The sequence below is a fragment of the Felis catus genome, chromosome A1 (genome assembly GCF_018350175.1).
Source record: "Felis catus isolate Fca126 chromosome A1, F.catus_Fca126_mat1.0, whole genome shotgun sequence".
Taxonomy (NCBI): Eukaryota; Metazoa; Chordata; class Mammalia; order Carnivora; family Felidae; genus Felis; species Felis catus.
The window spans coordinates 130935067-130961852 of record NC_058368.1 but is presented as its reverse complement, the minus strand read 5'-3'; the positions used below and the strand labels follow the sequence as shown (position 1 = coordinate 130961852).

Sequence of the window (26786 nt, the reverse complement as noted above, 5' to 3'; positions counted from 1 at the left end):
TATATCAATTTGTGTTTATAGTTACAGGGCATGAGAGTGTTCACCTTGATATATCCCACCAGTAGCATTTAATTTTGAAAACTGTTATTTTAGGGGCACCTGGGTAGCTCAGTTGGTTGAGCACCCAACACTTGATTTTGGCTCAAGTCATGATCTCATGGCTCGTGAGTTTGAGCCTCATGCTGGGCTCTGCACTGTGCAAGCTTGCTTGGGATTCTCTCACTGCCTCTCTCTCGGTCCCTTCCCCAGCACACACATGTGGGTATACTCTCTTTCTCTCAAATAAATAAAGCTTAAAAGTAAAAATAGAAACTGCTATTCTACTCGACAGAAAATGTTTCATTAAAGAAATTGCCCCTTTAATTTTTTCACACTAACTTTCTCAGTGTGAAACTGAACAAAACAAAGTAATTTTCACCCGCTTGTTTTGTAGACAACAATTCCCCTGACATACAGTGCAGTCATAAAGTGAGTGCAGAAGAATGGCATTGACTTGAACTAAACCAGAAGCCGAGTTGGCACATTTCATGGAGAAACCGAACATGGGAAAAAATAATGCAAACTTGAGAGTTACTAATGAAGACAAGCAAAAAAAAAAAAATGATCAGTTTACTAAGATGTTGAAAGACAGCAGAGAGCAAGAACAAAATAATTACAATCTGGAGAATTATTTTCTTTTATATGTATTTTAGTTACCTTTGTATCGGCTTATATTTGTTTCCTCTTGATTAGTATTACTCAGTGAATCAGGATTATAGTTTACCATTATAATCAAGAGGTCTGTTTATTAATTCCATGAATCTGGTTTTATTCTTGCACTATTGCTTCAGGAAATCTTAGAGTTGTGTTGTTTTGTGCTTTGTTTTGCTTTGGGAGACCTAGCACAGTGATGTACTTACCATAGAGATGTTAGATTAGCAGTTAGTAACACAGGCTTTGGAGAGAGATAGGCATTAAAAAGCATAGATCTTAACATTTACTAACCCTGTGTTCTTGGGCAAGTTATCTAACTCCTTAAAGTTTCAGTTTCCTTGTCTATAAAACTGAGATAAGAATAGGGCCTACATATGGTAAAGGCATTGCAAACAGTGACAGTGCTTAATACAAAGTCAGTAAATAGCTGTCACTGTCATTGTCATCATCATCATCATCATATCATCCCTTTCATCATTCTCACCATCACTGTTACTATAATCCTTTTACCAATTTGATTTTGTTGGTACTATGAGTTTTTGTTGTCTCAAGTAGAAAGTCTAGAAATTCTACTCTTCCTTATCTTTCTTAACGTTCATTAATTTGTCAATAAACATTTATCTGGAGTAAAACAGATAGAATCTGGATGCAAAGATCTTAATCTTGTGAAGGAGAATAGATAATGAACAAGCAAGCAAATAATATTTCATATGTCAGAGAGTATTAAGAGTTATGGAAAGAAATGAAATGGGGCAAGGGAGACTGGGAAGGCCAAACATTGCAGCAGGGGTGACAAAGGGGAAAGATAAGTTATTATTTATACAAAGTGATGAAAGCCTCTGACCAATGACATTTGAGTTGTCTTGAACAGAATGAGAGAGAAGAAGGAAGCATTCTCAATGGTGGAAACATATCTTGTATGTTCGAGAATCGGCAAGAAGGCTGTGTGGCAGAGAGAGAGTAATCCAAAGGAAGAGTAAAAGGAGGTGAAGTCAAAAGAAAGGGGAGATATACCATGTAGGGCCTTGAGGGCCATTATAAGGGCTTTGATTTTTACCCTTAGTGGGATGGGAAGCCACTGGACAATCATGAATAGAGGGCAGAAGTGGGGTATATGATGTATGTGTGGGGCTTCTTTAATAACCCAAATGAGAGAAGGTAATGGCTTGGACCAGCAGAAGCAGCAACAGTGATAAAGGATTGGTTGGAATATAAATATACCTTTTTTCCATATTATATTTTATGTCATATATATATATATATATATATATATATATATATATATATACACACACCTTGGATTGCGAGTAACTTGTTCTGTGAGTGTTCTGCAAGATGAGCAAACATTGCCAATAAATTTTAACTTAACAAGCGATGTCTTACAGAACAAGTAGTATGTGATGACGAATGTCACATGATCACAACTGAGTCAATGGTTCTTGAAATTCGCTTTGATATACAAGTGCTTTGGATTACAAGCATGTTTTAGTGACCAGCATCTTTGTGTGTGTATGTTTGTGGTTATACAGTGATGTGTCTGGACTCAGGTACAGAGGGTTTGAATCTCATACATGATGTCAACATGATGTCAGAAGGAATATTACTGAGTAGGAAACATATATTTCAAAGGCTTGACAATTTTACCAATGATAAGTCCTACAGCATTACCTTAAATATTTCATTACATTCCATTTTGTGATTGACATTAGTTCCTCAGAGAAAATATTTAAAACATACACATGCAGCCAGCTCCAAATATATTGTGTCCTTTTTTTTTTTTTTTTTTTTTTTCATGAGACTGCTTTTCTCCATCTCTGGAAACCTCCATTCTGTTCCTTGCCATCCCAGATCCCCCACTTTGATGTCTCAATCAAGACTCTATTTCCTAAGGGTGTCATTCATTTATAAACACATATTGACTGCCGACAGGAACAAAGACCAATCAGTAGTAATATGTGATAACTGTCCTTAGGGGTTTACAGTATGCTTAGGAACAAAAGATAGCAGAAGACAGTGAGATAAGAGCTTATAAAAATTAGCTTATTGGGGCGCCTGGGTGGCGCAGTCGGTTAAGCGGCCGACTTCACCCAGGTCACGATCTCGTGGTCCGTGAGTTCGAGCCCCACGTCGGGCTCTGGGCTGATGGCTCAGAGCCTGGAGCCTGTTTCCGATTCTGTGTCTCCCTCTCTCTCTGCCCCTCGCCCATTCATGCTCTGTCTCTCTCTGTCCCAAAAATAAATAAACGTTGAAAAAAAAATTTAAAAAAAAATTAGCTTATTAAGGTGAACTTCCCTGATTTTCCAGTTGAAGTGGAAGTTAGCTTATCTTTTTTTGACTCCTTTTTAGCTTCCAGCATGATTTGCTGAGGCATTTCGCCACATGAAGTAGAAGAATGCTTTTGTCTTACACCTAATTTCCATTTAGGGGGCTGGTGATCGCACGGGCTGTGGGAATGACTTTTTGGTAGTTCCTAGACTTTACATACGTACATCGCAGTGAGCTCAAATAGGCTTGGACGTTTAAGGTACACGGATGGTTATAATAGGCCTTGTGGGGAGGGATTTATGCAGCGTTGTGAAGAACAGGGCTTGTGAGCCCCACAGATCTGAGAGGTGCTAGGAAACAGGATTGACAGGGGCCTGTCGGTAGGCTGGTAACACCTTTCTCCGCGCGCGTGTTTTTAGTCTTAGTATATTTGATTCATCTACTTGCCCCAGCATCTGCATCTTTCCATGTCTGTTTCCTGGGTGTTTGTTTGGTACATTTAGGTAAGCAGTAACTATGTTATTTAGTGAGTACATGTTGAACCAGCTACTTGCTGTTCCCTCAGCCTAGAATGCTCTTCCTCTACCCACATGCATGATTTACTTCCTCCTATTATTCAGATTTCTGCTCGTCTGTTATCTCATCTGAAATACCTTCCTTGGCCGTCCTGTCTAATATAGTCGTCTCCCACCGTTCTTCACCCCCTTACTTTTTTGTGTGTGTATTTATTTGTGTACATGGCCATAACTAGCATGTGAGATCTAGGAGAACTTGAAAATAGTTTTCTTCTCTGTTGTATACTGAGAGCCTGGAACAGTGTCTAGCTCAGAGTAGTGATCACCAATAGTATTGAATGGTAACAGAAAGAAAACAAAAACAAAAAGAATGAGACTCATTCCCTGTCTTCAAGAGGCTTAATGAATAACAGGGAACAAAAATTTTAAACAATTCTAGGGAAACGAGAGTAATTATAGAAGTGGCTAGAAGATACTTTTAAACTACGGGGAAAGACCCATGTCAGTATTTGGGAGGAACGAGGTGGGGCTGAGTCCTGAAAGATAAGCTGGGCTGTCTGCCGGCTTTTGACTTTAGGTTGACTGCTACGTGGTGTCTATTTAGAGTCTAAGCTCCCGCTGTCCAAGGCTATGCGTGCTCTTCACCACCTTCTTTCAACATTGTTCTGTGTGCTGCTTGGAGAGAGAAATGAGTATTTTGGGACTATCGTAATATATTCCAGGAGTGTAGCGTCTCGATCCTGCTGAAGATACCAAGTCTGAAAGCTGAAACATGAAAATACTGCTCCCTCAGAGTCCCCCTTAATTAGGGTGTCGGTCACCACACAGTCTCTGGGGCAGCAGGCATGCTCTCGCTTCTCCTTGGGAGGAAAAGCAAGTGCATCTCCCTGGAGTCTGAGCCTTCCTTTGAGCACCCCCACCGCGGCCGAGAAGAGGCTTAGTGTGCTCCCCACAGCTCTCAGTTGTTAGCAGTGCCTCAAGGAGTCTCCAAGCAGGAAGACAGCCAGCATCTCTGAGCGGGTGTGGGAGTAAATATTTCTCTTGGATCTGTTTCTTTAGCTATAGCTAGCCTTTGGGAAACGTTTGAAGAGCCGCATCCCACATCAGAGATCAGCTTGTTGGCTGGCTGCAAATGACTCCACCATCCTGCTGATGGCATCTAGACTCTCCATAGCCAGTGCTAATGATGCACAGGCGTCTTTTCTTTAACGTCGCTCTTCTGCCTGAGTTTTGTCTCCTTTCTATAACTGGCTAAATGAAAAACTTCCAGATTGTTCTCTTGATATTCTCTGCAACAAAGCATTTGAAGACTGAGTCGGAAAACACTTGTTATATCCGGGCTCTGCGAATAACTATCTTGAAAGCCATAAAAGCTTTTCAGTGAAGCTTTCCGGTCCTTCAAATAAATACAATGAAACACAGACTTTGGAATCCAAAGCTTTTGACAAATTGGAGAAACGAATCAATATAAACATAACGTTTACAACTGTAAGTTGAAAGACAGTAACTTGTGATGGATAGAGGAATCAAAAGAGGGAGACGAGAAATTTGATACCTCGTTTTGAATTGAACATTAGCAGGTTCTGGGATCTTGATAAATCGGTTAACCTCCAGGGGCTTTGGTTTGCATATTAATAAAATGAGAGGTTTTATCTAGGTCAGTACTGTTCAGAAGTTTTTGTTATGATGGAATTGTTCTTGATCTACAATGTCCAATATGGAGGCAAATAGCCATATATATCTATTGAGCACTGGAAATGTAGTTAGTGTAACTGAATAAGTATGGGTTTTTATCTATTTAGTATTTATGATGGATATTTGCATTATTTGGGTGCTGGTAACCTGAAACCATCCTGATTTGTATATATATATATGTATATATATATACATATATATACATATATATATATACATATACATATATATACATATATACATATATACATATATATACATATATACATATATACATATATACATATATATACATATATATACATATATATACATATATATATGTATATATATGTATATATATATATATATATATATCAGTCTTGGGGTCTGACACAGAGGTCATCTCTCACTGTAAACATTAAAAGCCATATACTTGCTTTTCTAGCTTCCTTTGCATTCAGAGGGTGGACACACGACCGAGTCTCAACCGATATAATGTACCCACTCTAGTTTTGGAATAAAAGCTAATTAGCCAAAGAAGCAGAAGCTGAGAAGGATACATTCTGGAAAGGGTGCAGACACAATATCAAGTTTGCAGGGCAATGATAGTAGTTGTGGTGGGGGATCTCTTTCTTAGAACTGGTGATGGGCCAAACTCTGGCGTCCTTTGTTCACCAGTGGTTAGGTATAACTTCAGGTAAACTAGTTAACTTCTCTAATCCACAAGGTAAAATCTGTAAAAATAAATATTTATTCTCTGGGTACATGTAAGTAAATACGTTTGGTGAAGAGAAAGCCTGGGGGGAACATAAAATAAGCTCCTCATAGTTTTGCTTATTTCCTTTTTGTTTGTGTCTTTTGGGGAGGGAGCATCTCTCCCTTTGTGAAACGTAATTATTTTTGCCTCCATACATTTCTTCTGAATTTTCCTCTATCCAAAGTTTTCTAGGCATCTGTTAAATAAAGATGCTAGCTATTACTTCACGTAAAGGCTCTTCCTCGAAAAAAAATATATGGATGGTAAATTGTAGTTTTTAGTGTCTTTCCATTCCTTTCTTGTGTCTTCCTTTTTTTATTTAGCAACTTGGCTGCCCCATGGTCCCCAGTGCCCATATCCCTCTATGTGGTACCAGTATCTCCCAGCCTTCTCTTCTCTCTTCTCCACTAATAGTTTGCCTGCACAACCCTTGGGCCCTGCTCTCAGTAGGAAAATGATATACCCATTCAAACCAAGGAACTAATGGAACATTCAAGTTTAATTAGACATTCTTCCCACACAGAAGTTTCATTTCAGCTAAAGCTTCCTTATTGTGGCTTGAGGAAGATAATCGATAATACCCTAAACCCACTGAAAAATACACACAGGGGGAAAATAGGGACCAATATATTCAGTTTATTGCCTGTAAAACCGAACTAAAGAATTTAGCCTGAATCTCACGGTAAAATGGGTTTCCTCGTGCTTCCTCTACCTTCTGTTCTTCAGCATATCATCAAGTTCAGACCATGAGTTCAGACCCACCCATCTGAGTGAGGGAAGGGTCAGTTTGCAGAGAATGCTTCTCCAGCTCGCTGCATGGAGAACATCCGCTTGTTTCTCCCTTACCAAAAGCAGGACAAGGAGTCTGAGACCATGTATGCGTAAAGGCCTTCGGCATATAACACTACCAGATAGAAAAATAGAAATTAATAGAAGTCATCTTCTTACTATCTCATCAACCAGATAAATCACTTCTCACGTAGGAAATGAAACTGAGAAAGGGAAGAACGCCCGGATGTTTCTACCTGTTATATATGAGAAGTCAGAGGTTCCTACTGTAGGGATTAGAAGAAATCTGGGGCAGGAAAAGGATGCTTCCTTCTACTTTCCTGTGCCATGAGAACGAGATTAGAAACACAGGAAACTGAGGTGCTTTCTGAGGGCAGATGTAGGCTAATAAAGGTTTCCCTCATGCCCTGTAATCATATGTCCTATGTAGAAATTTCTTCTGTTTTGTGATTGTTGTTTTATCCAGCCTCTGTTGCTTTGCTTTAAAAAAAATCTAGTCTGGGGCGCCTGGGTGGCTTGGTCGGTTAAGCGTCCGACTTCGGCTCGGGTCATGATCTCACGATCCGTGAGTTCGAGCCCCGGGTCGGGCTCTGTGCTGACAGCTCAGAGCCTGGAGCCTGTTTCGGATTCTGTGTCTCCCTCTCTCTCTGCTCCTCCCCTGTTCATGCTCTGTCTCTCTCTGTCTCAAAAATAAATAAACGTTAAAAAAAATTTAAAAAAAATCTAGTCTTCCATAATTCTTTTTTTTTTCCTTTTACAGAATGAAAAGGGCCAATCTAAAGCAGCTAATGCATCTGACTGTAATCAGAAGAATATTTCACTTTCACTCCTGGTTAGAATATTTACAACAGGTAGTAAGTCTTTTGCATTCTGACATAAATTGTTCCTTACCTTATAGAAAAGACCTGCCTCACTGCTTAGCATAGTACATATTGGATGCTTATTAAATGAATGAATTAACCTCACCCTACTCCTTTTACTCTCTTCTTAAAAGGTCACCTTAATTCTTTGCACTTCTTTCCAGTTTCTTGTGATCCTTATAAGATCCGCATTTTCTTCTCCCTCTTTCATCTTTCTTCTAGTCAACTGCTTTCTTCCTCTAATGCTTCCATTCCCTCTTTCTTTTCCTCTTATTTTCTCCTTTCATTTTTGCTTCCCTTTGTTCCTCTCTGCCTTTATCCTCTAAAAATCACCTTTATAAACATGACTTGAATAACTGGACAGGAACATTATGAGATAGCAAAACTGGTAAGTTATAGGATATGAGATATTGAATAGGATTAGATTACTAATTGGTCATGGGGAAGAGGTAGAAATGTATCTTGAACTGCCCTGAGACAAAGTTGTATCAGTATCCATCTTGGTGTCACAAATATTTTCAGTGGACTGCCAATCTTTTTTTGATTGGGCATTTACTTGAATCTAAAACTCACTTCCTAAAGGCTAATCTATGCTTTGCTAGCATGTGTATTTCTATAGATGTACCTATAGAAATAATAGGTTTCATATTATCTCTCTCCCCATCTAAATACCTAAGTCAAGAAATTCTCTAGTAGCAGAAGGGATAATATCTTTTTTTTCCTCTAAGTACTTAGAATTAACATAACCCATCTTAGGACCTTGTATAATGTAATAAGTATTAATTTGAAATAAGCAGCTCAAATTATAACTATGCAACCCCCAGTTGACAATATTTTGAGTTTGCAATGGATCTGAAGATGTATGGAATATTTGCCGTCTTTTCCAGTAATTCTCCCAACCAGAAAATTATTGAATTTTATTATAACCCAACCAAAGACAGAACAATAAAAAGGAACAAATATAGTTACCTGGGGAGATGCAACTTCCTCATGAGAACTGTATGCTAGCAAATTGAAATTAAACTTATTATTGGCAGATAAAAATTAAATTAAAAACCAAAAAATGAATAAACGTGCATATTTAGTAAGGGCAATTACTCAGGTGTTGTTGATTTGAGGCATTTGGCCTTAAAATAAAAGGTATTAATGAGGAGGAAGGAGGGAACTAAGAGACTGTGACACATATTTAAGATCTGGTCATATAAGAATGAGAAAGATTTTGGGGGTTAGATTACCCCCTAACAAATGACAGTTTGAGTAATAGCAGGAGAAATTCAAGGAGGTCAGGAGTTGACATAGGAGAAGGACAGTGATAATTATTTGGGATCAGTTACTTGGTTTTAAGAGCATAACTGTGGCTATGTTAGTCTCATAAAGTCTGGAGAATCATCCAAGAAACCAAAGGAAAGATTTGGGAAGAATAGGACAGCCAGAGTTTGGCTAGCAGGAATAAGAGAATAGCCTAATCAAGCTCAAAACCAACATCAGACCAGAATCAGAAGTCACCTGCCTAACTTTTGATTCTCTAAGCTAGGTTCTTAAAGGTCCTAAAATTTCTTGTGACCAGGACAGAATTAGTTCCAGGGGAGGGGGGTGTGAGATAATTCTTTTCCTAGTATGGATTTTGATTTTTTTGCTCTATGACTTGGTTCTTTTCTCTTTCTCTCTCTCTCTTTCTCCCTCTCTCTCTCTCTCATTTAAATTTATTTATTTTTGAGAGAGAGAGCGTGAGCGAGCGAGCGAGCAGAGAGAGAGAGGGCGAGAAGAATCCCAAGCAGGCTCCATACTGTCAGAGTGTGACTTGATTCTTAATTCCTGGGATGAGGTTCCTATTACAAAAAAATGAAAGGCAAAAAATTTCAATGGCTTTATTAAGTTTAGTCACTTTTATTTACTGACAAGCACCAATGATGGAGATAAAGGCAGAATAAAGAGTTTAGTGAAACACATGAGTATAGTTGATAATAGAAATGCAAACGGAACCCTAATCAATACATTTGTTATTCAATAATCAATTGACCTTTGGGGCGCCTGGGTGGCTCGGTCGGTTAAGCGTCCGACTTCGGCTCAGGTCACGATCTCAGGGTCCGTGGGTTCAAGCCCCGCATCGGGCTCTGTGCTGACAGCTCAGAGCCTGGAGCCTGTTTCAGATTCTGTGTCTCCCTCCCTCTGTGACCCTCCCCCGTTCATGCTCTGTCTCTCTCTGTCTCAAAAATAAATAAATTAAAAAAAACGTAAAAAAAAAATAATCAATTGACCTTTCCCCTGCTGAACATTAGATATTACACTAGTTATTAGATATCAGATGTACTGTTAGCTATGTAATACATATTGGATATTATATTAACTTTATGTTACTACAACTTAAAATAACAAGCTTATATTATTTCACTTAATAAACTTAGCAGCTTACAAATTAGCTTAAAATGAGGAACAATCATTATCTCAGTTTCTGTGGGTGGGGTACGCAGGAGCAGCTTGGCTGCTGGGGCTTGCTTTAGGGCGTCTCCCGTGGGTACAGTTAAGATGTCAGCTGGGGTGTCACCATCTGAAGGCTTGACTGGGGTGGGAGGGTGCACTTCTAAGGTGCCACCCTCACCTGACTGTTGGAAGCAGGTTCCTTTCCTTGACACACGGGCCTCTGTCCAGAGCTGCCTGTGTGTCCTCTCAACGTGAGAACTGGCTCCCCCCAGAGTAAGGGACCTGAGAGATGGGGAGGAAGTAGCCCCATGCCTTTTGTGACCCAGTCTTGGAAGTCACACACTCTCACTTCGACCACAGCCTATTTAGTGAGTCAGTAAGTATGATTTTCATTCAAGGGGAGAGAAGTTTTCAGAGAAGAAACAAAGAATTTTTTTAATTTAAAAAATCATTACAAGTATATTTAGTTTTGTGCCATAATATATGGATCCCTCTCACCATTATTTAATAATTATCACTGCAGCTATATTCTGGTCCTGTAAGGTCACATTCCATGATTCAATTATCTCAAACAATTCTGTTTCCTCCCCAAAATGACTTTGTTTAGGCTGCTGGGAAATATGCCAAAAGGTAATGCTCCTATTTTCTCCCTTCTTCTTTCACTTTCTATTGTACCCAATCTCTCTCTCCCTCCCTCCCTCTCTCTCTCTCTTTCTCTCTCCCCCTCCCTCCTCTAAGCCCCCTTGTCCCTGAAGCCCCTACAACAAAAATGTACATATATGGGCTGAGGGATAGTATATTTACACAGATACATGCAGTCATGCTGTTTCTGTAACAACAGCTGACTTTTGGATAATTAGCTATAACTGGAACTTGACTACCTATAAAACTTTGGGAGAAAATCATTGAGCTTCTGACTTCTTCACATACAGCACGTTGCCCTTTGCAGCTAACACTCATCTTAGCCACGATGATAGTTTTATATTCCAAATGTGTGACTTTCTTTTTCATTTGATAGTGACTGAGCCTGGATTGGTTCACCATTTTTCACAGGTTATTTATTTTTTTTCATTTATGCCATTACATTCTCATTTGCTTATACTGAATTGTAAAAAATGTCTCAGGTATTGTATTTTACCTTTCCTCAGTTATCTTTGTGGGTTTAAAAAGTGTTTCCATGCACTGAATTGTGTTCCCAATTTCATGTGTTGAGCCCTTAACCCCCATTGTGAGTGAATTTGGAGATAGAGTCTGTAAGGAGGTGATAAAGGTTAAATGAAGGGTGAGGCCCTGATTCAACTGGGCTTGTACTCTTTTGTGAGGAAGAAGAGATACCAGAATTTTCTCTCTCTCTCTCTCTCTGCCGTATGAGGACACAGTGACAGGGTGGTCATCTGAAATATAGGGAGAGAGCTCTCATTAGACACTGACCCTGCTGTCATCTTGATCTTGGACTTCTAGGAACATTGAGAAATAATTTCAGTTGTTCAAGCTACTCCACTTATCATATGTTGTAATGGCAGGTCCAAGCTGACCAGTACAAGTGCAATCCATCTCTGTCCCTTTCCTCTCCCACAAGTTGCCATTTTCCAGGGAGGGGTAATAAAATGTTCTTGCTTTCATTTCATAAAATCTTCTTTTCTTTATATGACGGTATAGATGTGCTATTTTAAAAATCCCTTACTGTGGGGGTGCCTGGGTGGCTCAGTCGGTTGAGTGTCTGACTTCGGCTCAGGTCATGATCTCACTGTGGGTTCGAGCTCTGCATCAGGCTTACTGCTGTCAGCATGGAACCTGCTTTGGATCCTCTGTCAGCCCCCCTCTCTCTCTGCCACTCCTCTGCTTGTTCTCACTCTCTCAAAAATAAATAAACATTGAAAAAAAATTTAAAACCTTACTGTGTAAAAGAAAAGATAGAAAAGGAGAAAAATATCTTTCCTTTTCCCCTCTTGCAAATTTTGCCACCAACTTAAGAAATCCCACCATCTGTAAAAGACTGGGAAAGTACACAGAGCTTTCTGGATTTCCATGTTGGAGAACTTATTTTGTTTTAGAAATTAGGTGTTAGTTACAATTTTATTGGGTATTGAAAACCTAATACATAATCTTGTCATGTTCTTACTTAAATTTATATGAAATTAGCCTCTGCAAGTAGTTCTGAAAACTTTCTAGTGAAATGTGGATCCCAGGAAAGACATATAGCGAAGAAAGTCTTCATATTCTATGAATTCAGTTGCCCTAGAGGTTTTAGCTGACTTGAAGATCACTATAAGTTAACCAGGCTGAAAAGTAAATCCTCTAGAGAATGAGAAGATAAACCACAGACCTGGAGAAAATATTTGCAAACGCATAACTGATAAAGGCTTGTTTTCTAAAATATACAAAGAACTGTTAAAACTCAGTAAAAAAAAAAAAAAAAAGGCAAAGTGATTACATACCAGGCCAAAGCCCTTAGAGACATCTCATCAAAGAAGATACACAGATGACAAGTATATGAAAAACTGCTCCAGTCAAATGTCATCAGAGAAACGCAAACGAAAATAACAATGAGCTACCATTAGACACCTATCAGAATGGCCAAAATCCCGAATACTGACAAGACCAAATGCTGGTGGGCAATGGATCAACAGGAACTCTCGTTCTTTGCTGGTGGGAATGTAAGATTGTACAGCCACTTTGGAAGATAGCTGGGCAGTTTCTAACAAAACTAAATATACCCTTATCACACCATTCAATAATTTCACTCTGGTATTTACTGAAAGGAGTTGAAAACTTATGTCTATACAAAAACCTGCACGCAAATGTTTATAGCAGCTTTATTCATAGTTGCCTAAAGTTGGAAGCATCCAAGATGTCCTTTAGTAGGCGAATGGATAAATGAACTGTGGTACATTCTCCAAAATTAAATTTCCTCATTCCCATACCCTCTTTTCCTCTAATACCATTGTCCTTGTCTTAAGAACAAACATTTCTCTTACTGCAATACACATCCTGACAAGTGCTCGGCACTGAAGATAATATTTTGATATTTTGTCTTGAAGGTATTGAATACCAAGATTTGGGTGCGTAGAGCCTAGTTAATGTTTCAGAATAGAGCAACCTGTGAGAGGTGAACCACCATCAAGAGGTGGTGTGATGGGGAAAAGGACAGGCTTAACTACTTAATAAAGATTCACATGGTCATACAATACTGCTTCCTAAGACTTCCCTACCAACATGTCATAATAAAAGACAGATTTGTCATCATGGACCCCAGAAAGTAGTAGGGGGTGCTGGCAGGTAGGAAATAACACGATAGGGCATCAGAATGCAAAGTGTTATCTACTAGTAGCAAGCCCGTAGGCTGGGATTCTTCTGTGGGACAGAAAGTCACCCAGTAACAACAATTAGCAAACACTTCTTGAGGATGTGGATTGTACAAACAACCTGGCCATGAAATAGCAGTCCCAGAGAGAGAGGAAATGACCCCCAGTTTTTTGTTTTTTTTTTTTAAGAAATAATAGATAGACCTTTCCCAAATTTCATGGAAACATTAGCTTATACATTCAGGAAGCTTAGCAAATCCCAAGCAGGGTAAATAAAAACTTAAACACATGTAGTGATATCACAGTCAAACCTGTAAAATCTAAAGATAGAGAGAAGATAATTTACATACAAGATAATTCACTTCTCATCAGAGCACAAAGGTGGCAAGACCATGAAGGAATATCTTTAACATAGTGAAAGCAACTATGTCAGCACAGAATTCTAGATTCAGCAAAAATACAATTCAAAACTGGGGGTGAAGGAGACATCTTCAGATAATTAAAAGCTGACAGAAGTTGTGCGAACACACCTGCTTTAGAAAAACAGCTAAAAGAAGTTCTTCAGCCTGAAGAGAATCATAACAGATGAAACTCAGAAACAAAGAGCGCCGGAAGTTGTAAAGGTATGATTTGTCCTCTTTCCCCCTTCTCTTAGTTTATTTAAAAGACACCTGAGTTTTTAAAGCAAATAGATAGTATTGTATTTTAGAATTTATCACATAGCCAAATGTGATATCTATAATAATTGCACAAAAGATGAGGTGTTAAATGAAATTCAGGTGGTACCTGTTTACCAGTTTTACATCAAGTGACACAATCTTACTTCTCAGTGGATTGTGGTAGGTTAAGAATACATAATTTCAGGGGGCACCTGGGTGACTTGGTCGATTAAGCGTCCGACTTCGGCTCAGGTCATGATCTCACGGTCCGTGGGTTCGAGCCCCGCATCGGGCTCTGTGCTGACAGCTCAGAGCCTGGAGCCTGTTTCCGATTCTGTGTCTCTCTCTCTCTCTGTGACCTCCCCCATTCATGCTCTGTCTCTGTCTCAAAAATAAATAAACGTTAAAAAAAAATTAAAAAAAAAGAGTACATAATTTCAGGACTAGAGCACCCACTAAATATAATACAAAGAAGTAAACAGAAAAGCCAATAGAGGAAGTAACATGGAATACTACACAAATACTCAATTATCCCAGAAGATGTCAGAAACAGAGGGGGGAAAAAAGCAATTGAAACAAATGGAAAATAGTAGAATTAAACCCAACAAGATCAGAAATGACATAACATAAATAGAATGAGGACTCTCATTAAATGGAAGAGATTTCCATACTGGATGAAAATGTTTTATTCCCAAAATGATATACAATAACTGCCTATAGATGAGAGATGAAAAAATGCACAACAGGCACTAGAAATGTCGTGGCATAGACCAAAGTAGAAGTTTCAGCCACTTTGCCCCTGACTCTGTTTTTGTTTTTATTTGTTTTTGACCTTTGTATAGTGAACTGTGAAGACAGTGTTTAAATCCAGGTTCTATTACGTACTAGTAACGTGACTCAGTTTCTGCATCTTTATATACATGGGGGTGGGGAGGAGAGAGATGGAAGAAGGAGTGGGAGACAGGTTTATTGTCAGGAATTGGCTCATGTGATTATGGAGACTGGTAAATCCCAGGATCTGTAGGGTGAGTCAGCAAGCTGGAAACCCAGAAGTATTTATGGTGTAGTTCCTCTCTACAGGCCAACACGCTCCAGACCCAGCAAAATCCAAAGTCCCAGCTCAAGTCAGATGGCAAGAAAAAAACTGATTTCTCAGTTCCAAGGCAGTCCAGTAGGAAAACTTCTTTTACTCAGGGAAGGATCAGCCTGTTTGTTCTATTCAGGCCTTTAACTGATGTGGATGAGACTGGTCCACATTAGGCACCAGGGAAGGAATCCGCTTTACTTAGTCTACTCACTTGAATGTTAATTTTATCTGCAAACACCATCACAGAAATACTCAGAATCGTATTTCACCAAACATCTGGACATCCCATGGCCCAGAACAGTTGATGATATATAAAATTAGCCATCACAACCACTACTTAATATTAAAAAAGCAAATGAAAATTTTCATTGAAATTATAAGGGGTTGGCTAGGTCATAGAGTTACGATGGCCCATTGAAATAACTAAAGAACACAAAAGGGTAAGCCATTCAGGCATTGCTGCTACATGTTTGGCATAATATGCACATCATATGATGACCTAAACTGCATAAGTGATAACTTCTGAGCTCTCTCTAGTGACACACACATGCACACACACGCACACAAGCACACTCCTTCACAGCAAACACAACCTAAATCTGACAGTAAACACATTTGAGCATAATAATGCTACTATGATGAAATCATTTCTGGATTCCAGGACTTGCTACAAATATGTCTCAGATTACATTTTTGTTGAGGGTGCTGTTAAAATCTCAATGTAAACAGTATAATTACTATTTTTCAAATGTATTTTTAGAAGTGTTTGGGTAAAGGGTACGATGAAAACTTTTCTGCATAAATTTCAAGTGAAATCTATTATATTTTTCCAATATTAAAATTAATTTGTGTTAGCTTCAAAATGGAAATATATAGACTAGCAGAAAACAGAAGTTATTCATCCTTAATCCCATAATCCAGTGATACTTCTTCTATTAGTTCAGTTATTTGGGTGTAATCATCCGTACCCTGATTAATTTCTCATGTTCCTCAGTAAGTCTTTTTCCCCAGCATTACTTCAGAGGTAGTAAGGGCACCGGATTTAGAATTAGGAGACCTAGACTTTTAGCCCCATTGTCTTTAATGTTTGCCTGGCCAGTCTTCGGCTAGTCTTGGGATATCATTTGTCAAGAAAGAAGATTGGACTAGATGACATTATTTACTTCTTTTGACTTTAATGCTCTATGATGCTATCATATTATGAATAACTTCTTGTAGACTAATTAATATCTACCAAGAGAATACTGGACATCACTAGTTTAAGGAATTAATGTTGAGTATAAATACCAATACTTTCCACCCTCCTATTTTGTTTCCCCATTCTGAAGTGCTTTGTTTCTTGCGTGTTTCAGAAAAGACACACTTACGATGTATGTGTGGTGTGTGTGTGTGTGTGTGTGTGTGTGTGTGTGTCTGTGTGTGTGTGTGTTTTTGCCTTTTAAAGTGGGTTAAATATTACCCAGAATCAGCTGAAAAGGGACTAATACTCCCTTTTGCTAATCACCATGTCACTCAACAGAAACAAGATATGGTTGAATCCATATCTTACGAACATACTTTGAAGTCATGCAATGTGATTTCTCTAAGTGGCTGTTCTCTTGACTGGTCAGATTTAGGATTGGGGTGACATTGCTCTGAGCCAGATTTCATCCACATATAAAGTTGCTTCAGAAATCCAATGTTATGATACCTAGATGTTGAGTACAAATATCAAGTGTTGCACAACCTATGGTCAGTGTTTCTCTAATTAGAACTTAGGCCTTCATATTTAATTTTTTTTAGTTTATTTTTGAGAGAGAGAGAGCACAGGCAGGGGAGAGGCAGAGAGTGAGGGAGACACAGAATCTGAAGCAGGTTCCCAGCTCTGAGCTGTCAGCACAGAGCCCTATGTGGGGCTTGAACTCAGGAGCTATCCTGACGTCAGCTGAAGTCGGATGCTCAACCAATTGAGCCACTCAGGCGCCCCTAGACCTTCATATTTTAACACTAAAATGTCAACCAATGCATTCAAGGCAATAACATTATTTTCAATTTCCAGAGTCCAACATGGCATTTTAAAGCACAGTGAGATGTTTCCTAGAATTTAATTTAATAAGACTTGGTTGAGCAGATGGAGCATAAAAAGACAAGCTGTGTTCCAGTTTATTTTCTAGTCAGTGCCATTTCCCATGAACCAATCATTCTGTTGGACTTTGGAAAACATCAGCAAATCAGAACTTTAGGAGAAGGTGCCAGTAAATTAAGTCTTATTGCAAAACATTACAAGTAAAGTGACTCATTTAAAATCACGAAGCCTCTTAACGAACTACTAATTTAGTTAATCAAGGTGATGTGGCTTTAGAAAGTAAATTATGCTTAAATGAGGTTCTGATGTGGCTCTAATCCTTTAAATGGCTCCCAGAGCATGCCTATACTGATGACAGAATTACAATAGAAATATCTTTGGATGCTGTGTGATCTAAGAGTTTAATGCCAGAAAGGGAAAGACTAAAATTCCAAGTGAGGCTATTATGTATTGTATGATTTATAAAGGAAGACTCCAAAGCTTCTGCATACAATTGCAAAGTCAGGAATCAAGCAGACATATTCCCTGTCCAACCAACTGCAGTGGGAATAAGGAATTTTCCCTTTCTGTCGAGATTCTATCACCAAGCATGGGAAGTGTCTCTTATCATATGTGTAAGAGCTACACGGAGAAGTTTAGGAGGAAAAACAAAAACACGGTGGAGAGGAGAAATAAAGCACTGGGGGATAGAAGGAGCTATAGGAGCCGGATATCCTGTGGGAGGTATCCTTCATAACACCCCTTTTCTTGTTTTACCAAGACCTAAAGATGGTCCCAGCTACTTTTCTCCTTGTTACCGATTTTACCCTTGGTTACCATTTCTGCTTAATAGTTGAGTCAAAAACAAGTACCCTTTGCAACACTTTGTTTAAAATGTACCACGAGAAGACTTCTGCTTCCAAACATGGTGACATAACAGGGACAAGATAGGCCTTCCTGATTTAAACAACAAACAAAACAACCGAAATGTATGAAGCAACTTTTTTCAGACTTTGGACAACAGGCAGCATAGAAGAGTGATTCCTGAGAGAGGCAACAAATGAAATAAGACTTAGCTTTGCCTCCGTGGCCTCAGCTCACTGCCTAAAGAGTATCCAGCCTATAAAAATGGGAGGGAAACTTAACCAGAGCCCAAGAGACAGAGACAGAGAAAGAGTACTCTGGAAATCTGCAGAGTTCTCTTGAGTCAAGAGCAAAGGACCTGTGATAAATTCATGCACATGAGGAAACTCTCCAGGGCTGGAGGAAGAACCAATATAAAGGAACAGATAGAACAATGTCTAAGGATCACACACAGTCAGGAATAGTTTGCAAACAAAAATTGAACAGCCTTTTAACATATGTGTTGTCAAATAAAGTTCTCTTCTAGAAGAATATTACCTCAATAGTAAGACTGTGTTAGCTCTAGACTAAAGGCAAGTCTCAAAAGGTTTGCTTTATTTCAAATTAACTTAAATGTGCCCCAGAACAACATTCCTAAAAATATAGGGTGACAACAAAATTCAATATTCATCAACATAGAATTTACAATGTCTCACATCTAGTAAAAATGACCCAGCAAGCAAGGGAGAAGAGTGTATGATCCATAATGAGTGGGGTGGAAATCAGGGATCAAGAGAAAGAGACCCCAAAGTGCAACAGATGATAGAATTAGTACACAAGGACATTAAAATAGTTATTTAAATATAAAAAACATGTTCAAGAAGGTAGTAGAGGAGCACTTGGGTGGCTCAGTCAGTTAGGCATCCAACTTCGGCTCAGGTCATGATCTTGCATGATCTCGAGTTTGAGCCCTGCGTCAGACTCTGTGCTGACAGCTTGGAGCCTGGAGCCTGCTTCAGATTCTGTGTCTCCCTTTCTCTCGGCCCCTCCCCCACTCGTGCTCTGTCTCTGTCTCTCAAAAATGAATAAACGTTAAAAAAATAAAAAGAGTATGGAAACCAATTTGACAATAAACTTCATATATTGAAAAAAAATAAACTATTTAAACAAAAAAAAAATAAAAAGAAGGTAGCAGAAAGTGTGGGCATAATAAAGACAAAAAAGATGCAAATCGAATTTCTAGACATTGAAAATAAGTTGTCTGGGATGGAAAGCACACTGGATGGGATTGACAGCAGAGTAGACACTACAAGAGAAAAAAAAAGAGCAGTGAACTTCAAGCTGTATCAATATTAAGTCTCCAAGTTGAAACACGGAAAGAAAAGGACTGAGGGAAAAAAATGAACAGAACACGTCCTTGACATGCAGGACATTATCAATTGGGCTACAAACATATGTAATTGGAGAACCAGAAAGGCAATGAGATATAACAATATTTAAAGAAATAATAACTAAAAAACTTTCCAAATCTGATGAAACTATAGATTTTTCTTCTCTAGCACAGATATCCTGAGTCAGTTTTGTTCGTTAGCCTTGTGTCTCTGATAAAAACTAAGCCACTGGAGTGGATGAGTGGAATGGAAAAATGACAAGTGTCTCTGAAGGAAGCCTGTAACTCTAAGCTGAGATTAGAGAAGTGATCTCAAACCTGAGGGTTTATCATCTTGGAGTAGCATCCTGCTTTTGTGCACAGCATGCACGCATAGGCACACACACATGCATGCACATCGTTGTGGTAAATCTAATAGAGAATATTTAATAGGAGTTTTGAAGGAAAAGTCAAGGTTTTCTTAAAAATCCCATACAAATTCTAGATGAGCTCTTCTCCTGTCTGACTCATGAACTCCCACTAAGGGGATGGGCCATGTTAAGGTGGAAGAACACTGTTGGTAATTACTCAAATTGCCTCCGAGGAGGATATGGAGGTTTCAGATAAGGTGGGAAGTGAATTAGGAAGGATTCCTGCACACTTCTGATAGATCTGCTCACTTTGGCATGAACAAACTGAAGCTATGGCAGGAGGGCTGTGCAAATACAACACCACCTCTTTGTCCAAGAAACAGAAAAGAAAACACAGATAAAGTAACTGGGTTGAAAATAAAACATACTCTTGCATTGTAGAAGAGGTCAATAAAAAGACAAATTCAATAAATTGAGAGACAGAAGTCCGGGAAATAAAACACCAAAATAAAATGGAAAGAGAATTTACAGAATTCAAGAACAAATGCCTACGGTCCAAAAATCAGCTTTACTGAACTAAAAATATGAATTAGAAATAGTAAACAATGAAACAAACTGGATTGAAATTAAATTATTTCAAAGAAGAAAATATGAATACAATTACTTTGAACATATAAAAGATAAGCAAAGAGATCAAAGCTATCGGGCAGACATAATATATGAAGGAGAAAGAACATAGATGTGAGAAAATAGGTGTTTCTTACAGAACACAACTCAATAATGGTAAAAATAATTGAAGGCAAAATAGAAAATACAATCCCTTGAATTAATGGCACAGCTGAATATGGGGATTGTAAAATACATTATTTTAAGAAAAACTGTTACAGAGGCACCTGGGTGGCTCAGTCATTTAAGCATCTGACTTCAGCTCAGGTCATGATCTCGCAGTTCATGAGTTCAAGCCCCATGTTGAGCTCTGTGCTGACAGCTCAGAGCCTGGAGTCTACTTTGGATTCTGTGTCTCCTTCTCTCTCTCTGCTCGTCTCTCACTCTCTCTTTCTTTCTCTCTCTCTCAAAAAGAAATAAACATTAAAAAAATTTAAAATAAGGGGCGCCTGGGTGGCGCAGTCGGTTAAGCGTCCGACTTCAGCCAGGTCATGATCTCGCGGTCCGTGAGTTCGAGCCCCGCGTCGGGCTCTAGGCTGATGGCTCAGAGCCTGGAGCTTGTTTCTGATTCTGTGTCTCCCTTTCTCTCTGCCCCTCCCCCGTTCATGCTCTGTCTCTCTCTGTCCCAAAAATAAATAAACGTTGAAAAAAAATTAAAAAAAAATTAAAATAAAAGAAAAACTGTTATAGAATAATAAATAACAAGGCATGCCTTACTTTGAGCTTTCAATAAAAATACACCGTTCTTTAGGCATCACCGTAGAAAGTGAAAATCACCTGTAATGAAAAAAATATCAGGGTACTTTAACATTTTCCTGAGCTATAGGCAAATGAGTTAATAGGATTCTGAGGAATGAGAAACCCAAAAATATTGTAGCTGGACAACTTGATTCTCATTTGTTAAGTAAATGGGTTAAAATTCTCAAATAAAAGAGCAAGCAAACTTTTTCACATGCTATTTTGCTAACACATCAGTGGAAACAACACAAAACTATAAATGGAGGCTGAAGTCCCATATGTCAAAACTTACAAGACTATATCTAAGAATATATATATATATATACACACACATATACAGCTAAGAACTATAAAATAGTTATTTTATTATATTTCTTATATCATATAATTATATATATATATATATATATATATATATATATATATATAGCTAAGAACTATAAAATAAAATATATTCCCTCCTCCTATCTTGATCATTATACTTCTCAGCGATCTATTTTAAATTTAGAAGTTTTCAGCACAAACCAGAACATGATTGTACAGAAAGAGCCAGGCCTGACCCTAGGACACTTGCCAATGTTTGGCACCATGAGAGACCTCATTTGCATATGTTTGAATACCTTAGTCCATTTGTCTTGTGGTGGCTTCATCCGCATTCAGGAGAAGGACCTGGGAAGATGTCTGTGTAGGCTCTGGAAACAGATTCATAGCTGTTTGGGTAGAGAATGATGAGCTCTAAAGTGCCCCAAATGCAGTCTAGAATAGACAGAACAATAGAGCTGCAAATTCTTTGTTGCATGGGCAAAGATCTGAATTGGGATAAGCTCGTTCAAGGTATAGGGCTGGGGCAGAAACCCCTCCTACCCAGGCCCTTACAAGGTGGCCTTATAAGGTGCTACTGGTGGCAATACCACACGTGATTTCTTCTTCAAGAAACTCCTGAGGAAGGAATCCTGCCAACTAAGCAATGAATGGAGAAAACCGTAAGGGATTAAACCACTGCTCATTTTCAGAAGATGGTGGAGGAATGTTTACAGTGTTTGGCAGGAAAAAGATCAAGCCCGCAACTTTATAACTTTCAACATGTTTTTCTAGTATAAAAGGCAACAGGCTGGCATTTTAAGTTACATACAAATTCATGGAATAGAGGAATTATGAGTCTTTATTAAAAAAAATAATGATTAAACCTATTCAACCAAAAAATAACTACTGAAAAGAGTGGCAAAAGGGCTGGTAGTTATCACTGCATCTATTTAAATATAGAAACTTAGACTAAATAGCAGAGAGAATTATGGTCATAGAACAGAATATAAATGTTATAAACCCTGTAATATAAGAAATTATATTGCCAAAATTAGGGGGTGGAAAGTAAAGACAGAAGCATATGCAAGAGGGCTAATTTCCTTATTTTTCAAAGCAGGGAGTCAATTATCCTACCTCATATTGAAACATGTCATTTAAAATAAATCATAACTCTAGATATTTAACGTTGTTTCATATCTGTATTTCTTACTCATACCAGAGTATGGAAATTATATATTGAAATGAAGAAACATGTTTTTTTAATGTTTATTTATTTTTCAGAGAGAGAGAGAGAGACAGAGTGTGAGCAGGGGATAGGTAGAGAGAGAGGCTTCAGAATCTGAAGCAGGCTCCAGGTTCTAAGCTGTCAGAGCAGATGTGGGGCTTGAACTCACGAACCGCGAGATCATGACCTGAGCCGGAGTTGGTGGCCCAAGAAACATGTTTTTAAGTTTTAGCCATTTCCTCAGTTTGCCTTGGGTTTTTTCTTTTGTTAAATGCAAAAATTAAATCTCATACTTAAAAAAAAAAGTGTCATGTGTAGGATGATCAACTTTTTATGCAATTGCCTGTCTTGATTAGTCTATCTTTTTCCTCCCTCCCTACTGATCTCTTCACTTATCCATACCACCATCTTTTTCCATCTATCTGTCCATTCCTTGATCTGTTAATCTTCATCAAGAGGTTTCTGGAATGATAATTCATATAATTCTGTAGTGGTATTTGGGTTATTTTGTTTTCTTTGTACTCATGTCTATTTCTGGATTTCATTCTAATATAACAATCATACAAAAGTTTCACAAAAACAGGTTGTTATTTGAGCCACCTGGATTTATAGACAACTGAGGCAGAATATTTTGGGGGAGCAAATTCCTTGTGGAAGTTTTTTGCAGATACAGACGGCAGGCAGAGGAGGAGAAAGAATAGTGAAGGAAGAAGAATGGGATTATTGACCTAATTGTCAAGAGCCTTTATTACACTAAAGGTTAGGCTTAGGTCCTATTGATACACACGTATAGATCAATGTCATTGCTCATCGTTGTTTTTTTTTTTTTAATTTTTTAATGTTTATTTATTTTTGAGAGAAAGAGAGAGAGAGAGAGAGAGAAAGAGTGTGAGCAGAGGAGGGACAGAGAAAGAAGGAGACACAGAATTGGAAACAGGCTCCAGGCTCTGAGCTGTCAGCATAGATCCTGATGCTGGGCCCGAAACCACAAACTGTGAGATCATGACCTGAGCCGATGTCACCTGACCAAAGTCACCTGACCAGACCTGACTGACACCCAACTGACTGAACCACCCAGGCGCCCCATCTTTGCCCATCTTTGATTAGAATTTTAAATGACTCTCAAGCAGTGAAGTCTAAGTGGAATATTACCTACTGATATTTAACCAGGGCTCTTGTTTGGGGAGGAAAGCCAGTTTACAATGCAGTCACATCCCTTATTCTCTCCATTTGAGCTTGGTTGCTGAAATCTGCAGTAGATACAGAGATGAAGAGAAGCAACAAGTGAGAACTCTAGAGAATGGAATGAGGAACGCATCACCTCAGGGGATCTCTGCAAGGAGTTTTATATTGTAGGAGAATGCGTCCAAGATTTACTGTGCAATTAGTCCTTTTCTCACTCTATGAAAAACAAACAGAATAGAGACGTCAGGGGAAATACTGTGGAGCCAGAGGTCCTGCAACACATTGGGAGAGTCACTGGGCTCCTGGCCTGGTCGGGAATCACAGAAAGCTAAGAGACCACAACAAGACTTGGAATGACAGAAGCAGACAAAGAAGAGAATTAAGCCAGGGACCTTTGGGTTTAAATCTGCAGAGTGGAACTGACAAAATAAGTTGGACATGGAATTTCAAAGACATCTCTTTTCCTCTGGTACATGCCTCTGGTAGCTTATTTTTTGAATTCAAATGTAATTTCAGAAGGGGTGGGGATTTTTTTATGACATACTAGAATCAACCGAGTGAAATTGTTTTTGTCAATTTCACGTGGTTCAACCTAGTATTGACTTCACTGTCCTCCTGATCTCCCCAGGGTCAGACAGATTTGGGTTTAAGTTGTGGCTCAGTCATATTCGAGCTTGTGAATACTGGGCCAACTTCCACTCTAAGATTCACTTTCTTTATCTGGAAAGTGGGAATAATATTATCCTAGGATTGTAGCAAAGATAAAAGGAGTTAATGTTTATTAAGTATCCCAGGAAGTATTCAGTGGCAGTTTTTACTACTTTTGTCATCATCAAACATGTTTCTGGGTCACTCCTCCCTTCTTAAACTCCTTCTCTGATGTTCCATTACCCTTGAGATAAATTCAGACTTTTCGACAGGTCTTAAAAGGCGTTTCATGGCTTCTGGCTTTGGTTTATTGTGACTACCTGTGTTTTTGCCATTCCCATAATAATGCTCACTTCAAAGTGAAATCTTTCTTCCTTTTTTAAAAAAGTTTATTTATTTATTTTGAGAGAGAGTGTGAGCAGGGGAGGGGCACAGAGAGAGGGAGAGAGAGAATCCCAAGCAGGACCCAAGCGCTCAGAGTGGTGCCTGATGCAGTCCTTGAACCCAGGAACCTTGAGATCATGACCTGAAACCAATAGTCAGACGCTTAATTGACTAAGCCACCCAGGTGCACCAAAGTGAAATCCTTCTATTCCTCAGCAATCCACTGTTTGCTCTCATTTCCTTGGCCTAGAACTCTAGTTCCCCATCTCATCTGTGTCCTTCCTCCTAACAGGTGCCATTTCCTCCTGGAAACTTTGAGACACTCTCTATTCTGATTACATAACAGAGCTCCCGGAGAACATTGTATCTTGTTCCTCAGTTCACTCACTACCCTTTATTATAATTATTTGTTTCACGTCTCTGTCTCCCTCTGGCAGCAGCTGTATCTGGCTTATTTTCCATTGTGTCCCACAAATGATAGTGCTGGATACATTTTAGGGGCTCAGCCATTCTCTACTAATGCTACCACATTTTAAGAACTTCCATTATAGCAAATTCACTTTTTTTCTATGCTCCCAGGTACTTTTCCCTTTAGATACAACTCACAGGTGTGAGGACTGGCTGATGAGGAGAAAAAATTCCTGCAACACTACCAGATATATATAGAAGACTTATTTCAGGTAAATAAGCAATTATTAAATACAATGGATTTTAGTTGATTCCAATATTAAGTCTTCCTTTGTTTAGATTTATTTGAATTTTCAAAGGGCAATGGGTATTTAAAGTTATGAACCTAAAAGAAAATGTTTTGGAGTGCCTGGGTGGCTCAGTCAGTTAAGTGTCTGACTCTTGATTTCAGCTCAGGTCATAATCTCATGGTTAGTGGGTTCGAGCCCCACATTGGGCTCTGTGCTGACAGTGTGGAGCCTGCTTGGGATTCTCTTGCTCCGTCTCTCTTTGCCTCTCTTATGCTTGCTTGGGCACACCTCTCTCTTTCAAAAAATAAATAAACTAAAAAAATTTTTAAAAATTTTAAAGAAAATGTTCTAAACATGATTGAAAAATGTTATTTACAAGACAGGCAAAGTAATCAGAGGAGAGAGTTCTTATTAAATGATACTTTAATCAATGTTACAGAATATTGTTTAGTTTTTCTTTCAAAATATTGCTTTCAACTTTTATAAGGTTATTATTTTGAGAAAGAACGGGCACCTGTGTGCACGTGCACATACAGGCACACATGAGTGGGGGCGGGGGGCAGGGAGAGAGGGAGAAAGGATCCCAAGCAGGCTCCATGCTGCCAGCACAGAGCCTAATTCAGGGCTTGATGTCATGAACCATGAGATCATGACCTGAGCTGAAATTGAGTCAGATGCTTCACTGACTGAGCCTCCCAGGCTCCTCTCAATTTTTTATTTGATTTATTTAGCTTACTTTTTTTTTATATATATATGAATAAGAGCTTAATTTACTCCAGCTCAGTAGAAGAAGAAAAAAAAAATAACAAGATATTTGGATAAAGATACGAACATTTTTATTTCAGGATGGTGTGCTCTCTAATTTAGAAAGAGGCTGGAAAGAAAAAACACAATATGATGTTCCTTCACAGTTCACACAATATTCTTAGCACTTCTGTATTCTGGACACCAAATGTGTGGTAGTTTTTCTCTAAGCATTTCTGCGATCTAGCTGGGTGTCCCATCGATTTGTCTCAATGCTGACTCTATCTACCTAGACTAGACAACTATCAGATCCCGCAGGTTAGAGGCTCAGTCTCACAACACTGCCTTCGCCTCAAATGCTGAGTGTAAGCACAGGTTGTTACTTATGTTTCTGATGACTGTTAGAAATCAGAGGTTCCCATGACCCCCTCTTCAGGTTTGATCAGTGTCCTAGAACAGCCCACAGAACTCAGGAAACCAGTTTACCCATTACATTCCCAGCTTATTATAAAAGGATATAATTTAGAAGCAGTCAGATGG

The 26786-nt window shown here is 38.7% G+C and overlaps 1 long non-coding RNA gene across 1 annotated transcript in view; it reads left to right on the top strand.

The window, feature by feature from the left end:
• Positions 1–25486, top strand: part of LOC123384828 — a 39306-nt gene extending 13820 nt beyond the window's left edge. The window contains exons 2-3 of the long non-coding RNA XR_006596493.1: positions 7457–7547; positions 25384–25486. This is a non-coding gene — a long non-coding RNA (uncharacterized LOC123384828). The remainder of the gene's footprint in view (positions 1–7456; positions 7548–25383) is intronic.
• Positions 25487–26786: the final 1300 nt, after the last annotated feature.